Raw genomic sequence first — 17,940 nt, 5'->3', positions numbered from 1 at the left:
CCACTGCTTGTGGCAAATGGGCAGGTCTCAGCAGACGTTACACAACAGGTTACATAACCCTGAGGGAAAGCTAACTCCACTTGAGGGCTGAGATTCCACAGCTGTCTGTTGTTCAGAGGGAACACCTGCTTCTCAGTTTGCTCTCACGGCTCCCCATGTGCCCTGACTGGGCACCACCGTCACTGAGCTTATGGAGGAGCATTCTCCTCCCCGAGAGCACACCCAAGACGTGCTACAGCCAACGGCACTGTTGGAGAGGGAGAGCTCTGGGCGATTTTATGCGTGCAGGTGTGAGGAGTGTTGATGACACCTCTCCTTTCCTTCCTAAATTAGGGACAAAGGCCATTTAACATAACACTAACAGCCACTAAAAACTTAGAGAGTCATGTTGCCCATTCAGGGTTAACTTGGCCAGAAGGTAAGCATAGTTTTCTGTTGTGTTTTGGGGAACAGACTTTCATTAGACATCCTAATCTTGTACCTCTGTCTCCCTGGTGCTGGGGCCTCAAGCAAGCACTACCCCAACTCTGTGTGTCCAACCAGGGTTAGAACTGCTTTGTTTGGTTGGAGGTTGGCTGTCTGAGCACTGGAATACATCTTGTGCCTCTACACACCACCCCTAGAACTGCACTCTGATTCAGTAAATCGATTTCAGACTTAGAAACGGAATCACAGTACCTATGTGATGGACTTGGTTCACTTGGCACAGAGTCCACGAGGTTCATTTATATTACTGTATATTGTGTGTGTGCGTGCACACATCACGGCACATGTGTGGAAACAGACCTCTCTGCAATCTATTCTCTCCTGCCACCTTGTGGGATCTAGGGAAGGAACCAGGTTGTCAGGCACTGACACAAGTGCCTTTTCCCTCTGAGCCATCTCACTGGTTCCGAGTTTCTTTTGGAAGGCTGAGTGACATCCCACTGTATGTGTCCATCACATACCCTTGTCTTCTGACAGGCTTCATGTCTTGGTTATTGTGGAAGTGTGGACAACTCTTCAATATTTCCAGTTTCCATGGTGACTCAGGTCTGTAACCCCAGCACTCAGGAGGATGAAGCAGGACCATCCACGTTCAAGGCTGTATAGTGTGACCGTGTCTTAAATAAAGTAGTGAATGGCTCCCAGTGCAGTGTAGGCTACAAGAGGAGCAACTCAAGATGGTACCTACCTTGTTCCCGTTCCCCGTCTGATTTTTACCACTGAGTGTACCACGTGGGTTGGGTACTTTCTCACTGTTCTTAACCTCTTGAAAACTTATCTTGAAAACTTGGTTTCCTGCATGCATTGGTATGAAGTTATGTTGTCTATTATGATATGCTAATTTTGTCACATATACATGCTCTTCATTGTATTTTCATATGCTGAGCCACCCCGATACCCCAGGGAGGCGTTCTTCTTAGTTATGGTGTGTGGCTCCTTATGTGCAGTTGCATTTGGTTTGGACTCTGGCAGATGAGTTTTTAAAGGGTTACACTAGGCACTGAAGGAAAAGAAAAGAAGTCTGAGCAGCTGTGACTAATACAACATAGCTACTGGGTTTCTGGGATTAGTTATCACAGTCAGGTGATGTCACTGGCGAATGTCCCAAATACTTAAAAAAAAAAATTACCAATACTAACCTTTCTCAACCTCTTCCAGACACACAAAGAATAAAAACTCTCAATTCATTTCACATGGCCAAGATCACACAGAACCAAAGTCAGACAAAGACATCTGAAGACACATAAATCTATAGACTAGTAACCCTGAAGGATACGTTGTCAATTTCTAAAAAACTTTTAAAAGCTGGTCTTGAATTTGTTCTGCAGGCCTGAAACCAGTTATGACCCTCCTGTTTCTCAAGTACTGGGATTCCAGGTGACCACCGCCATGCCTAGTGCCATCTTTTTATTTCTGTGACATCAGCTGTAATGTCTGTTCCTATTTCCCATGTTATCTTAGTTTTCTCTTTTACCTCCAGTAAACCTATCTAATGCTTTATTAACTTGGTTTATCCTTTCAGAAATCAACTCTTGAATTTGCAAATTTTTCTTTTTCAACTTTAGTGAATATTTTTTTCTTCTGTCAACTCTAGAGCACTTACTTGGGAGTTGGGTTTTTTTTTTAGTTTTTTTAAGTTATTATTTTATGTGTATGTGTATTTTGCCTGGCTCTATACCTGTGCACCACATTGTGCTCTGGTACCCAGAGGCCAGAAGAGGGCGTCTTAACCCTGGAACTGGAGTTACATATATGGTCATGTGACACCATGGTGTGCTGGTAATTGAACCCCAGCCCTCTTACAAGAGCAGCCGTGCTCCTAAACACTGAGCCTATTGTGGTGATATTTTGTTTGTGCTCTAACAAATAAAGCTTTCCTGAAGATCAGAAGGCAGAGCTAGCTACTAGGTAACCATAGAGGTCTGGAGGTCTGTACAGACAGACAGGAAATGATACAGCTGGGCAGGGAAAGGAATGTAAGGCAGGAGACAGGAGCTCGATCTATTTTCGGGTGGGAAGTTGAGGAGGCAAGGTGTGGCTGTCTCTCTGATCTCTCAGCATTTACCCCTATATCTGACTCTGAGATTTTATTATTAAGATGTATTAGAACTTGCGTTACAGCCTCCACGGCTTTTTTTTTTTTTAATAGGCATTTTCTGTATATACAAAATCACTTAGTAGAAGGATGACTCTTGATTCATTCCATAAATTCTGGTGTGTGGTATTTTCATCTCCACTAATCTTAAGTTTCCCTTCTGGATTCTTGACTCACTGTATTCAAGCATTCAGTTTAGTTTGTTCATAGCCGTGGCTTTTCAGGGTTTTACCTCTCCATTCTGCTTATTTTTTGTTTCATTTTGTTGTAGTTGGAAAAAATACTTGGAGGATTTCAAACTCCTGAAGTTTGTAGGACTTAAGTTTGGAGATTGCTAAGGTTTTGAGTGTTGGTCCCTCTAAGCCACATTCATTGGCAATGTAACTACCAATGGAATGGGGTTGAAGGAACAGCTTCACCCTCACGAACAGGTGATTGGTGTAATAAAAAGGGCTTTGGCGAGTGGCTGTGCTCACTTCCACTCTTCTGTCCCGTTGTGTGAGGAACAGTGCTCTTCCTTCTGGAAATGGAGTGTCTGAAAGGCCACCTTGCAAGCAGAGGCTAGGCTCTTACTGACATGGAAACCTTGGTCTTGGATTTCCCCACCTCCCACACTTTAAGGTGTACGTTTCTGTTTATTACTAATCCCCAAGAATTCTCTCACAGAAACAGACTGGGGCTGTGACCTAGTGCTGGGATCTATCCTGGAGAATTTCCACATCTCTTTAAGAAGAAGATGAATCCTGTTGCTATTGGGTGGAATATTGTATGCTCATTTGTGGAACCGTGAATGAGGATGGGTCCCAAAGACTTATATTGAATACTTAGTCCCCAGTTAGTGCAACTGTCTGGGAAGGACTAGGGTGTGTGGTCTTGTTAAAGCAAGTGTGTCACCGGTGGCAGGTTCTTGCCACCAGGCCTGCGGTCTGTCATCATGGACTCTGAAACTATAAATACAATCAAATGCTTTCTTTTATAAGTTGCCATGAATATGGCATTTTGTCACAGCATCAGAAAAGTAACCAAGACTTTCAGTTACTTCCCTTGGGTCCATTTAGGCTCTGGAGGTATTCAAGTCACCTGTTTCTTCACTGGACACTGTGTGGATGTTCGAGTACTGCAAGTGGGATACTGAAGTCTGATATGATTATTGTGTGCTGTTATCTCTTCCTCCAGTTTGGTCAGTGTTTGCATTCTGGTGTTCTGGGGTGGGGAGACTATAGATGTATAACTGGTGTATCCTGAACATTAAATCACTAGGAGTCTTACGGGTTCTCTGGCACATTAAGCATATAATTCAGCAGCATTCACTGTATTCTCATTGTTGTGGAAAATCCACCCCTAAATCTCTTTTTATCTTGTAAATTTAAACTTCTGTATCCATTAAGCAATAGCTTCCCATTTCCCATCATTTGTTAGACATGGCTTTGACTGTTCTAAGAAACTCACATAAATGGAATCACACTTTTTTCTTTTTAATGTCTATCATATTTCACTTAGCATAAAGTCCTTCAGTTTTGTCTATTTGTAGCATGTATCAGGATTCCCTTCCTTTTACTAGAGCTGAATAATATTCCAATGTATGAACATGTCACATTTTGTTTATTCATCCATCTTTATTTCAATAGTGTTTCACAGCAATAAGTGTGATAGGCTGGGGATGTGGCCCTCTTAGTAAACTGCTTGCCTAATGTGCACAGATCCTTGGTTTGATATCATGAATAACTGTACATGGTAATTTATGCCTGTACTCCCAACACCTGGGAGGTGAAGAGAGGAGGATTTCTTGGCTACACAGTTCAAGTCTGTCCCGGGCCACATGAGATCCCTTTATTTAAAAAGGAGAGAAAAGAAAAAGAATATATGCACAAGTGCATACAACATACAAAAACTCATAAGAAAAAAAAGAGTATTTGGTGGGGCAAGTCCTTCTGTGTATGTTTATCTTATTGGTTGTTGAATAAAGTACTGTTGGCCAATGAAGAAGCAAGTTAGGTGGGACTAGGAGTTAAGGAGGATTTTGGGAAATGTAGTAAAGATAAGTCTTGTGATCCAGGAAGGAAGTGACATAGCAGGCAGACTCAGAATATAAGCAGGGACAAAGCGGAAATCACTTTCTTGCTCTTCCTCTTCCTCCTGGTCTCTGCTCTAGAGCCGCCATGTGAGCCTGGAAAGACAGGACGCTTGCTGCTGGTGTCCTCTATAAGATAAGTCTTATGATTATGGTTGATAATTAAAACTGAGCTAGCAGGTAAGAAATCTTGATCATTGGCCAGCAGCATTGTACCCTATAAGTCTCTGTGTGTTCTTTTGGGGGTTCTAACAGGTGGCTGTTACAAGTATTAGCTTTAATATACACACTTGACTTCCTTTCACCCTTTGGCTTTTGGGAATAATGTTGCTGTGATCATGAGTATACAAATACCTATTCCTGTTCTTCTTTTGGTGATGTGGGGTGGGGCTAACAAGAAGCAGGGTTGTTTCCCCCAGGATCTGTTACGATAAATCTTTCTGCCAAATGCCACCTGAGCCCCTTTTTTTCTGAAACAGGGTTTCTCTGTGAAAATCTGCCTGCCTCTGCTTTCTTTAGCAAATCCTACCAGCATTGGCCACCACAACTGGCTACTCTATTTCCTCCTGTTACTTTTTCTCTCACAAGCCTACATATATTTTTAAATGTAGTGTAAACCTTTAGAGGTTTTTCTTCATCTGGATCTGTCTTTATCATCTTGGGAGTGCCGAGTTTAAACCCCAGAAGAGCCGGGACGGCTCGAGCACATGGAAGCTGCTCCCATGCTGCTCAGCGGCCGGACAGGGCAGGCTGTGGCAGCAGATTTACCTCTTTCTCTGGGAACCTTGGGGCATGGAGTCATCCCACTTCTGACACCATTCTGTTACGATAAATCTTTTAGCCAAATGCCTCCTGAGCCCCACTGCCACGTGAGAGCTTTACGCCAGCCACCTGCCTGAGTTAGGGCCAAATGAATACACAGAAACTTGTATTAGGTTTAATGCTGCTTGGCCAATGACTAGGATTCTCATCTGTTAGCTCAGTCTTAATTATCATAAATCTATGTATTTTATAAGACTTATCTTATTGGACGCCTTATTGGCGCCCCTCCTTGCCAATGGCTCACATCCTGCCGCTGGAGGAGGAAGGGGGAAAAGGGGGCCCTTCCTGTTTCTCCTTCGCTTAAATATGAGTCTCCTTGCTATGTCACTTCCTGCCTGGATCAGCACTTCTCTACTACATTTCCCAGAATCCTCTTTGATTTCTAGTCCCGTCTACTTGCTGTCTCATTGGCCAAACAGTATTTTATTAATAATCAATAAGATAAACATACACAGTACATTCCCCATCAAGGATCCTTAACTAAGAGTAAAGGACTCTGTGTTGAAAAGAGAGTCAGGATGGCCAGGCAGTCTATTGAATTTATGTCACCGCTTGTCAATTAAATTGACAAATCTGTCTCTTTAGAAACAGGACAGGGAGGCAGAAGCAGGAAGTCTGAGAGTTCAAGGCCAGCCTTGTCTACACAGTGAATTCCAGGCTAGCCAAAAACTATATATTGAGACCCTGTCTCAAAAACAAACAAACAGAACAAATCAGGGCAAGAGATTCTTTTTGGCAGGGGAGGGGGTGGGGTGGGGAGGACAGTTGTTTTGAAACAAGTTTCTCTGTGGCTTTGGAGGCTGTCCTGGAACTAGCTCTTGTAGACCAGGCTGGTCTCGAACTCACAGAGATCCACCTGCCTCTGCCTCCTGAGTGGTGGGATTGAAGGTGTGCACCACCAATGCCCAGCATGCCAAGAGATTTCAATCTCCTCACAAATTTAAATATACCGCACCCCTCTGTGCGACTCTCTGTGCTGTGCTAATCATAGACTTAATCGTCAAGTGCTTTCCAGACTCGAAGCTCAGCTGCATCACAGATTTCCAGTGCTCTGGACCTAATACCCCTTCTTTATACAGATATAATTTCACATAATCTGTCTCTTCAAGCTTCTGCGACGATCAAATTCCATTCAAGTAAGAGAATAACAACAATGGAGAGTAGTGGCACAAAAGGCCACTACTGAGACAGCTAAAATGGATTCAATAAAGCAGACAGCAACTCAAACAAGGAACCAGAAAACAACTTAAACACCAACAGCAAACAAACCAAAGTGTGCTCCATCAGTAAAGTGTCTGCCTCACAAACATGATGGCCTATATTTGATCATTAACAAATCAATAATCAAAGACCTGGAAATTGAAGCAGACTTTTCAGCTCTCAGACTGGTAAAAAAACCAGTAATTAAGAGAAGACTAAAAATGCATGCAAATATTTGAAGGGTCATTCAGAAGTAACCTACCTAGCACAATGTGCACTTTTAGCAGCTTGCCTTCCACAGTAAGAAACTATGCACAGTGCAGAAGAATATAGGCACAGATCCAGAGAAAACACGAAGCCCTGATCTAACATCAAACAACTAAAGCCTACAGAGTGCCCAACAACAGGTTTAACAACTGAACTGTGTTAGAAAGGTGACTTTACTTGGGAATAAGGCATTAGAAGATGCAGTTAGTTCAGATGAGGTCATATATAGGATGTAATGACTGGTGTCCTTACAGGAAGCAGAAAGGATACACAGGGATGGAAAGAGAGACTATGGGAAAGAAATCCACCATTATGGAGCAATGGGGACACAAGCCAAGGACAACCAGAGCCACAGAACTCTGGAAGAATCCAGGAAGGGCTCTCTCCCCAAGCCTGAAGAGGACAAACACCTTACTGAGAGAATACACTTTTTGTTGTTATAAACATATCATGTGTTGTAATTTATTATGGAAGCAGAATAACAACACAAGGGGACCAATTAAAAAATGCAGCATGTTCCTAGCTGGAGATGAGGGCAAGGTCTTCAACCTCTTCCTTTCTATCTTTTGGTTTTTAAACTATGTGACTACAGTTGTTTTTACAAAATAACCGTAAGTAAAATAGCATTCCATTAATTTTCTTATAATTTAGCTGTATGGACATTATTTTTTATACTTCAAAACCACAATAAAAAAGCATTATATTGTTTATCATAATATTTACATTGAGAGAAATGTAAGAAATTACCTAGTCTGACGTACAAGAGTGGGTACCAACTATGTCCACAACTTATCTCCCAGACTCTGTGAGTTTATTGGGGCATGCATTTTATGTTTTTATTGTTGTGAAGAAACACCATGACCACAGCAACTCCTATAAATGAAAACATTTAATTGAAGGAGCGTGCTTACAGTTCAGAGGTTCAGTCCATTATCGTCATGGTTGGGAGTGTGTGTGTGGCGTGCAGGCAGACATGGTGCTGGAGATGAGAGTCCTACATCTTCACTCAGAGGCAATAGAAAGTCAACTGACTGTCACACAGAGGGAAGCTGGAGCAAAAGAGACTTCAAAGTCTGCCCCCAGAGTGACACACTTCCTCCAAAGAAGTCACACCTCCTAATAGTGCCACTCCCTTTGGGGGCCATTTCCTTTCAAACCACCACAGTATATGGCAAAGGCAAATCAAGTGTTGAAGATGGAGCCAGGAGGTGGTGGCCACACCTTCAATCCCAGCACTTGGGAGGCAGAGGCAGGCGGATCTCCATGAGTTCAAGGCCAGCCAGGTCTACAGAGGGAGTTCCAGGACAGTGAGGGCTGTTACACAGAGAAACCTTGTTTCAGAAAAAAAAAAAAAAAAAAAAAAACAGGAAAAAAGTTGAAGATAGTTGAATCAGATGGCCTTGGAGTGTTCATGTGGCCCCAATATCAAGACATGAGAGGTGGTGCTGGGGAGATGACTCCATCTGCAACGTACCTGCCCCACAACCGAGGATGTGACTTTGATCCCAACACCAAAACAAAAAAGGCAGACATGGTGGTGCACCTTTGTTATCTCAACACTGGGGGGGCAGAGGCAGGAAGATCCTTTGGGCTTTCTGACTAGCCAGTCTAGACTAGCTGGTAAGCTCTAGGCCTGAAGAAACCCTGTCTCAGAGGAGGTGATGACATTTCTAATATGGTAGCCAGGTTGTTCTCTGACCTCCACACTCAAGTGCATGAACCTGTGTGAGCACACACATATGCCTTAAAAAGAAAGTGGAAAGGCAGCAGGGTATTGGCGGCACACGCCTTCAATCCCAGCACTCGGGAGGCAGAGGCAGGCAGAGCTCTGTGATTTCAAGCAGGTTCCAGGACAACCTCCAAAGCAATACAGAGAAACCCTGTCTTGAAAAACCAAAGAAAAAGCAAGGGGAATGGAAAGGAGCAGTGATGTCGGTCAGTAGTAAAGCACTCTCCTACCATGTGTGAGGCCTTGAGCTCAACCTCACTACCAAAGGAGAGGAGAGGAGGAGGAGTCAGTAAAATCAGTGTAGAGTGACTTGGTGTGAGAAGAGTCAACTGTACTGGCCCTTAAGCACAGGCCATGACGTTGGAAAAGAAAAGGGAATGGACTCTCATTAAGCCTTCACAAGGAACATGGGCATGGCAACACCTTGACCTTAGCTTAGTGAGGTCTATATCGGACTCCTGACCTCCAGAAGAATGAGAGAGTAAACTACATTGCTTCAAACCACCATGTGTGTGAACATTTCTAAGTGTGTTTTTATACATTTATTCTCTCTTGCTCTACTTCTCACTCTGTGTGTGTGTGTTGGGGGTTGGGGGTGTGTGCCATTTTAAGCATGCATGCTTGAGGAAGCTCAGGGAAAACATGGGAGTTTTCAACTCTTTCAACACACGGGTCCCAGGGTAAACTATCAGTCAGGCTTGGTGGCAAGTGCCTTTATCAGCAGAGCTATCTCACCTGCATGTGCTATACATTGTCATTTCTCAGGACAGGACTAGGAAACCCAAACACCATGTTAATTTACCATCTTAAAAGAGGAACAGACTGAAAGCCAAGGGTGTCAGAAAGTGGAGAAGTGTATGCTGAACCACAGAGCTCCTGGTCAATCACAAGGCTTTCTTTTCATTCCTCAACGTGTACACAAACAGTCAGAAGATAAGCCACTTTTCCCTCAAATACATTTGTTACAGTCAAGACTCTTGGCACACTTAAAATATGCTCTACTCTTAAAGCAACATTTCTGGAGCATTTCTCACCCTGAGAAATAAATAAGCTGCTACTCTATACTCGCTGTTAAAGCAGCTCATTAGGAACCACTTTCTCACCTTGTGAGACCGGTCAGACTTGTCTCCTGTGGTAAAACTGAACTGGAGCTCTCGCTTTATACTCATCCCGAGTTTTCATTCTCACTGGAATAAAGAAAATAAGAAATCTCCCCAGAGACAAAGCCGTCGGTCATTCTGTTCCATGAAAAGTTAATGCAAATGTCAGAGGATCACTGCAATTGCCAAGAGATAAGAATGATCACGTGGGGCTGGAGAGATGGCTCAGTGGTTAAGAGCACTGCTTCTTCTTCCAAAGGTCCTGAGTTCAATTCCCAGCAACCACATGGTGGCTCACAACCATCTGTAATGAGATCTGGTGCCCGCCTGCAGGCAACATGCAGATAGAACACTGTACACATAATAAATAAATAAATCTTAAAAAAAAATGATCACAAATGCTGTGATCTAAGGTGCCAGAACCCTGTGCTACAATCCCGAAGAAGACTAAACCAAAGACCATGGAAGAAACTGGAAGGGGAAAGATAATCCCAACCAAGTGGCATGGGAAGAAACATTATTTTGGTTAATATAAGAAAGCTGACATCCCTAAAAACTTACGGTAACAGCATGGTTTCTTGCTGAATAGAGGCCCCCGGGAAACATGATGTCAGTTAATTTACTCAGACCTATGCAAAATAGGAGTAATGGAGTAAGAACAATGATTCGTTTACTCTGGACTGGAACAAGCCTCATCAATCACTTTTTTTTTGTTTTTTTTTGTTTTGTTTTGTTTTGTTTTTTTTGAGGCAAGGTTTCTCTGTGGCTTTGGAGGCTATCTTGGAACTAGCTCTTGTAGACCAGGCTGGTCTCGAACTCACAGAGATCCGCCTGCCTCTGCCTCCCGAGTGCTGGGATTAAAGGCGTGCACCACCAACGCCCGGTCTCATCAATCACTTTAAAGAGTTCAGGAGACCTGGCTCAGGTCAGGTCGCTGCCCATTTCTAGGTTGTGGTTGTTCTCCTGAGGCTGTCATTTTAAATTCCCAGTTTACAAACTGGAGAGTGACATCTGTCTGACCTGTGCATGTAAAAAGAACACAAGGCGTGTGAAGACAACGCATGGGCTCAACGTTAAGGCAAAGGCAGGTCTGGGAAGGAGACACTGGGGTGGTTGCCAGCACAGTGTGAAATGCCCGTCTTCTCCGGCAAAGCAAAATGAAGGACCTCTGTCCCAAATCTGCTGGTTTTTTTTTTTTTTTTTTTTTTTTTGGTTTTTCAAGACAGGGTTTCTCTATGTAGCTTTGGAGCCTATCCTGGCACTCGCTCTGGAGACCAAGCTGGCCTTGGTATTTTTGTCTTGTTTTCTTCTTTCTTTTTAAATTTTTTTTTTCTGGAACTCACTCTGTAGACCAGGCTGGCCTTGAACTCACAGAGATCTGCCTGCCTCTGCCTCCCGAGTGCTGGGATTAAAGGCGAGCGCCACTAACCCCCGGCTCCCAATCAGCTGTTTTGTATGCAAGTCCTCACTTGGAGGGAGGACCTTATTCCAGGAACCATCCTTCTCATCCCCTAGCCAGCTAGACACTGGGGTATCCACTGCCCACTCTGAGATTTGTGCTCCCCTCACTAGTGAAAATATTCAAGAACAGACAAGCAATGATTATTCTCCCCTTACTTATGTACTCACTGGGATGCTTTTACAGCAAGGGAAGAAACCTTACCTCCAAGTGTCTTAACTGATACAGGCTGTGTTATCTCCTGAAAGCATCTGCAGAAGGGCTGGCTGCCTCTCAGCTAATTAATGGGCTGGAAAGACACTGTCTTCCAGCTGCAGCATCCTTGGCTCCTTTGACTGAAGTTAATTTCTATCATGTCTGTAGGAACACTGCCCTGGGGCATGAGGAGAAGCCAGTCTAACTCTTCGTTTTGCTTATATTCATTTAAGAAAAACGTTTCCTAGAAGTTTCCAACTGGTTCTCCTTCCATCTTGAGGACCAGAACTGGGTGGGTTACAAGCTCCCAGCTAAGCTCTCTGTTGATGAATGGGACGAGTGTGGTGGGTTTAGATGGACAAGATCTTCAGTCATGGAGTGGAGGGTGGACAGCAGAACAAAACCCAAGTTCTGCCAGTGCAGAATAAACAGAAAGGGATACCAGAGAAGTAAAAAACGGTGCCTGAGGGGCTGGAAAGATGGCTCAGCGGTTAAGTGCACCGACTGCTCTTCCAGAGGTCCTGAGTTCAATTCCCGGCAACCACATGGTGGCTCACAACCATCCGTTGTAAGATCTGGTGCCCTCTTCTGGTGTGCAGATATACATGGAAGCAGAATGTTGTATACATAATAAATAAATAAAATCTTTAAAAAAAATGATGCCTGCTAGAGACACTGAAAAGCTTGTCTCCAAAATGAAACCCATCCTTTCCTCAAACTTGTTCAACCCACGAGTTCTCAACCACCTAACAACCCCTCCTACTGTGCCAACATTCTGGAGTCATTACAGATTCCTTTCTTCTTGGACCCTACGTCCTAATCACCAGGCAACCCTGTCCATGTTGCCTTTAAAGTACACCCAGATTAGAGCCCAGGAGACTGTCAAGCTGCGTAGAAGATGGCTGGCCTCACTACATTAGCATAAAACCAGCCACGTTCCAGTAGCAGAGAAATGGGGAGCACCTGGAAGCAGCCTATGGCACAGGATTGGCTGTCCTCAGGAAGGGCAAAGGATGAACTTCATGCAGCTCTGTGGATGATGGGTGGCACAAGGAGCCAGGCGGGTGTGAAAGGACAAGACAGACAGGAACCACACAGGTGCCCGGTGGAGGACGCATGTGGCCTGCACCATGGGGTCCTCCCTTCCCCTCTCAGGTAGAGTGTTGAGAGCAAGAGACACTGTAACAGAAGATCTTGAGAACTTCAGGGGCACTCATGAAATGGGTACAGCAGAGGCGGGAAGGAAGCAAAGACCTGGGGGCAGCTCCATGTGGAAATGTAACAGCATTACCAATGACAGGGCAGGTGGGTGTGGGGAGCATCGCCTGGCCTGTACCTACCACCCTAACATTTTGAGGGCCCGTGAGGATATGAAAATGCTCTGATGACTGGTAAAAGGCTGGGGTAGAGCGAAGAGGTGGGACCTGGTGATGACAGGCAAAGGGTCAGAACCTGGAGTGACAGATTTAGGACCAATCTCACTGGAGCCAACCCTGCTGCACATGAGAGCTGTGCCAGCTGCTCTGCTGCAGAGCCAAAACGACTGTGACAGCCCCACATGCCTAGGACATAGCTGCTCCCTGCAGGCCTCGCCTCTGCAGCAGTGGGACAGGAGAAAGCAGCAGGTAGCTGGGAGACAGAATTCTCCACTGGAGAGTTGGGAGAAAGGCTGTGAAGTCCAACGACAGCCTCCTCAGGAATGCTTCCATTGATATTGTGAGCACAGAGCAATACAATGAGAGAATGTGAGCAGACTAGGAGTGCCCTGGGTGGTTAGCTCTCCATGCTACTGGAGTTGTTAAGATAAGAGCTGGGTCTTGGAAACCTAAAAAGCCAGGTTTGGCTAGGCTCAGCCAGTCATCTTCAATAGGCCATCTAAACAAAAATAATAATAAATAAATTGTACTCAGGAGGCAAAGGCAGGCAGATCTCTGTGAGTTCAAGGCCAGCCTGGTCTACAGAGTGAGTTCCAGGAAAAAAAAAATTTTTAAAAAGAAAGAAGAAAACAAGACAAAAATACCAAAACCTGGGCTGGAGAGATGGCTCAGTGGTTAAGAGCACTGGCTGTTCTTCCAGAGGACCAGTGTTCAATTCCTAGCACCCATATGGCAGCTCACAACTGTCTGTAACTCCAGTTCCATGAGATCTAACACCTTCACACCAATGCACATAAAATAATAAACTAGTTTTTTTTTAAAAAAAATACCAAAAACCAAACAAACAAAAAGCCATAAACCGGGTATAGTGGCACACACCTTTAACCCTGGTATTCAGGAGGCAGAGGCAGGTGGATCTCTGTGAGGCCAGCCTGGTCTACAAAGTGAGTTCCAGGACAGCCAGGGCTATGTAAAGAGACCCTGTTTCTAAAAACAAATAACACATTCAAGGTGTCCGAGGTTCTTGTTAAACTGCCGCCATAGGGTGGAGAGTTTGCCAGGAGGATGTTTTGAAGGGGCAGAACAGGAGCTGCCTGGGGCTTGGGAAGGGAGAACGGATTAAGCATGAAGAAACTTGTGCTGGTGAACATGTTTTAAAAGTACCCTTTTAGTAGAGGACAGCCATTTGAATTTACTCAAAAACAAAACAAAACAAAAAAACTCCCCAAACCTTACACTTACCTTGGTGAATTTAATGGTAAATAAATTATATGTTAACAAAACTTCTAAAACATGAATAACCCTCTGGGGTTGGAGCCTCACCCCCCATATACACATCATCACACACTCCCCTGATAAAACTCCTTTGGTGGTTTGACCTCTCTGTTACTAACAAGTTGCTTTTGACCACATTTATAATGGAAATCTGGTTACACCTGTCAATCAAATAGATTTCTCTTTCTTTTTTGTGTTAGGGACAGAACTTGGGGCTTCCCTCTTGATAAACAGGCACCCCATCACTGAGCTCCACCACCAGCCAGGAGGGCTGGCCTATGACTCAGGATCTGACTAGAGTAGCTGCCCTTATTTGCAGTTTTGCTCCCCCAGGTTCCAGTTACTGTTGGTCAAGTGCAGTCTGGAATACTAAGTGGAAAAGTCCAGAAATAACCGTTCGGAAGTACTAAAGGACATGCCTCCTTCTGCCCAAGGGCATGGGTCATCCTTTTGTCCAGCCCATGTGTTTGGTGCCAGTCACTTAGTAGCTGTCACTGCTAACAGATCCACTGTCAACTGTTTTCAATTAACCACCACCGTGAGAACAGTGGATCTAGAAACCCAGATGTGCTGAAGAGAAGGCACAAAGTGTGTTGGGTGTGGATCAGCATAGAGGCCAAGGATGAGTAAGGCCAGGGTTTGAGCCCAAGCCCTGGAGGGAAAAAAGTAAATAGGGGAAGCCACAGAGTGATTCTTAGGCAAGAAAGAAGAAAGTGCAAGGTATTCTGAGAAAAGAAGAAACCTTATTCACACAACATTTATTATGATCTAATTTGTTATTAGTAATTGTTAACCTCTTTCTGTGCCTAGCTTATAAATGAAATCTTATTATATGTATGATAGGGAAAAGAGCAGATAGAGGGTTGGCATTACCTATGGCCTGATTAACCCTGGGGTAATGTAAGGACACCATACAGAATGTATCTGTATTAGTTATTGTTCTGTTGCCGTAATAAAATACCATGGCTGAAGGCAACTTAGAGAGAGAATTTACCCTGGTTTATGGCTCTCGAATGGTAAGAGTTCATGACGATGGGGAGGCATGGCCACAGGAGTGCAAAGAGAGCACTAACTAGAAACAGGACATTCCCGGGCTTACAATGGCCCCACAGGCTGTGCCACCTCCATCTCCCCAAACGGTACCACCAACTGGAAACCAAGGATTTAAACGCCTGAGTCTACTGTGGTACATTCTCCTTCAAAACACCAGTTTCTCTTTAAGCCCTTTGTCTCAACCTGACCAGCAGTTTTGAGACCATTTTTAAAATCGCCACTGACGAGACTTGAGAGCATTAATCCCAGAACTTCTGTTGCTAATGAACTGATCTTATGCTAATGACAGGCCTCTCAGAGTCCAGTCCAAGATGTGCCCTTTAGCCTACATCTCCCTCCCCTGACTCGCCAATGAATGAGAAGAAGAAATACAGAGGAAAAGAACATGATTGCTCCCTGGTATGGTGGAGGAGAAGGTTTATTGTAGATAAAAGGGAGAGCCTAGGCAGAGGTACAGACAAGTGGGAGAGTCCAGAGTGAACACGGCCCGAGCCATGAGAGGAGAGGGGGGAGGGTAGGGGGAAAGAGAAGCAAGTACAGCAGCCAGGAGGCCAAAGGTGAGAGGGAAAGAAGTAGGTAACCAAAATGGTTGATTATATAGGAAAGGGCAGCTGGGGTGGAGGTGAGGCCCAGCCCCTGGGCTAGAGAAGTTTAGGGGAGGGGTAGAGTGTGCCAGCTGGGAGGGACCTGTAAAAATGGGCAGGGACTTAGGGGTACAGGGAGAACCTAGAGGCCAGGTCTGCTTTGCTTTGTTAAATAGGCACTTCAGCCATTTGTCCCTGGGTTTGAAACCTAACACCTCAGCCTTTTTGTCGATAATAAATAAGAGGCAATGTAATCTCTGTGACTACTTTCAGTTGGCATTGTGGCATGTTGTGTGTGGGGGTGAAGAGCAGGAAAGCTGCAATGCTGGCCACATCTGGCAAACACTGTTCTACTCTTTTTCTATCTGTTTGACTGCTTATTTGTTAACATTTTCTTTTATTTATTGTGTTTTCTTAAGACAGACTTATTCTCTGGTCAAGGCCAGCCTGGAACTCCCAATCACTCTGCCTAGTGTCTTGAGTGCTGGGATTACAAATGCATTGACTTTATTTTCAGATTGCACATATGACTAAGCCCATGTGGTGGTTTGAATAGGAATGGCCCTATAGACCCATGAGTGTGAATGCTTGGCCCATAGGGAGGGGCACTATTAGGGGTGTGGCCTTGTTGGAGTAGGCGTGGCCTTGGGCAAGTTTGTTACTGTAGGGGCAGGCTTTGAGGTCTCATGAATGGGACACACAGTGTCTCCTTCTGCTGCCTGTGAATCAAGCTGTAGAACCGTGACTGCCTGCGTGCGGCCCTGCTTCCCATCATGCTGACAATGGACTGAGCCTCTGAACTGTAAGCCAGCCCCAGTTAAATGTTTCCTTTCTAAGAGTTGCTGTGGTCGTGGCGTCTCCTCACAGCAACAGAAACACTAAGACAGCTGACCATGAACTTTTCTTCTTCTTCCTCTTCCTCTTCCTCCTCCTCCTTTTTTTTTCCAAATAGGGTTTCTCTGTGTAGCAGTTCTAGCTGTCCTGAAACTCACTCTGTAGGCCAGGCTGGCCTTGAACTCACAGAGACCTGCCTGCCTCTGCCTCCTGAGTGCTGGGATTAAAGGCGAGCACCACCACCTCCTGGCTTTATTCTTCTTTGGTTGTGCAGCCACTTGCACTGAGCACAGTGTCCTGCAGGCTGACTGCACTATCTAGCATTGCAGGATTTTCTTTCCTATAACTGAGCAGCATTCTAGATGAGGGGGTTGAGAGAGGGAGATCTCCACCAAAAGTTCTTTATCTCTTCAACCGCCCCTCCCCCAGTGGACATGGACGTTGTTTCAGTATCTTAGCTATTGTGCACCAAACTCGGAGCACAGATATCTCTACGGCAAACTAAGTTAATCTCCATTGAGAACATAACAGCTGGGCTAAATGATAATACTGCAGAAACTGCTTTCTTTCTTTTTTGGTTTTGGAGACAGTGTTTCTCTGTATAGCTCTGGCTGTCCTGGAACTTGCTCTGTAGACCAGGCTGGCCTGGAACTCAGAGAATAAACACTGTTTTCTACAATCATTTCCACCAACAATGTAGGAAATCCATGGCCCTTCGAGAACCACCATCCTAACAAGTATGAGGGAATCGCTCACTGTGGATTGATTAGCATTCCCTGATGATTACTGATCATACAACTTGTGTTTTCACAAGTCTTCCATCTAGGTTATATTTGTACTCTGTGTGAAGATACAATGTTGTGACAGGAGAAACAAAAAGCTGAACGGCCAATAGCTAGGCAGGAGAGTATAGGTGGGACTTCCAGACAGAGAGAGAACTCTGGGAAGATGAAAGGTGGGGTAGCCAGCCAGATGCGGAGGAAATAGGATGAACAGTATGGAGATGAGGTAACAAGCCTTGTAGAAGAATGTAGATTAAAAAATGGGGGTTCGAGCTGGGCATTGGTGGCACACGCCTTTAATCCCAGCACTTGGGAGACAGAGGCAGGCGGATCTCTGTGAGTTTGAGGCCAGCCTGGTCTCCAGAGTGAGTGCCAGGACAGGCTCCAAAGCCACACAGAGAAACCCTGTCTCGAAAAACAAAACAAAACAACAACAACAACAAAATACGGGTTCGTTTAAGCTATAAAAACTAGTTAGGAACAAGCCTAAGGTAGGCCAAGCTTTCACCATTAGTAATAAGTCTCTGGGTGCTTATTTGGGAGCTGGAGGTATGGAGAAAGACTTGTTCCATGTGAGCATGTGAGTGGGCACATATGCCAGAGCATGTATGT

Source organism: Cricetulus griseus, chromosome 4 (genome assembly GCF_003668045.3).
Source record: "Cricetulus griseus strain 17A/GY chromosome 4, alternate assembly CriGri-PICRH-1.0, whole genome shotgun sequence".
NCBI classification, from domain to species: Eukaryota; Metazoa; Chordata; class Mammalia; order Rodentia; family Cricetidae; genus Cricetulus; species Cricetulus griseus.
The sequence above is the reverse complement of the archived record's forward strand: the minus strand, read 5'-3'. Positions refer to the sequence as shown.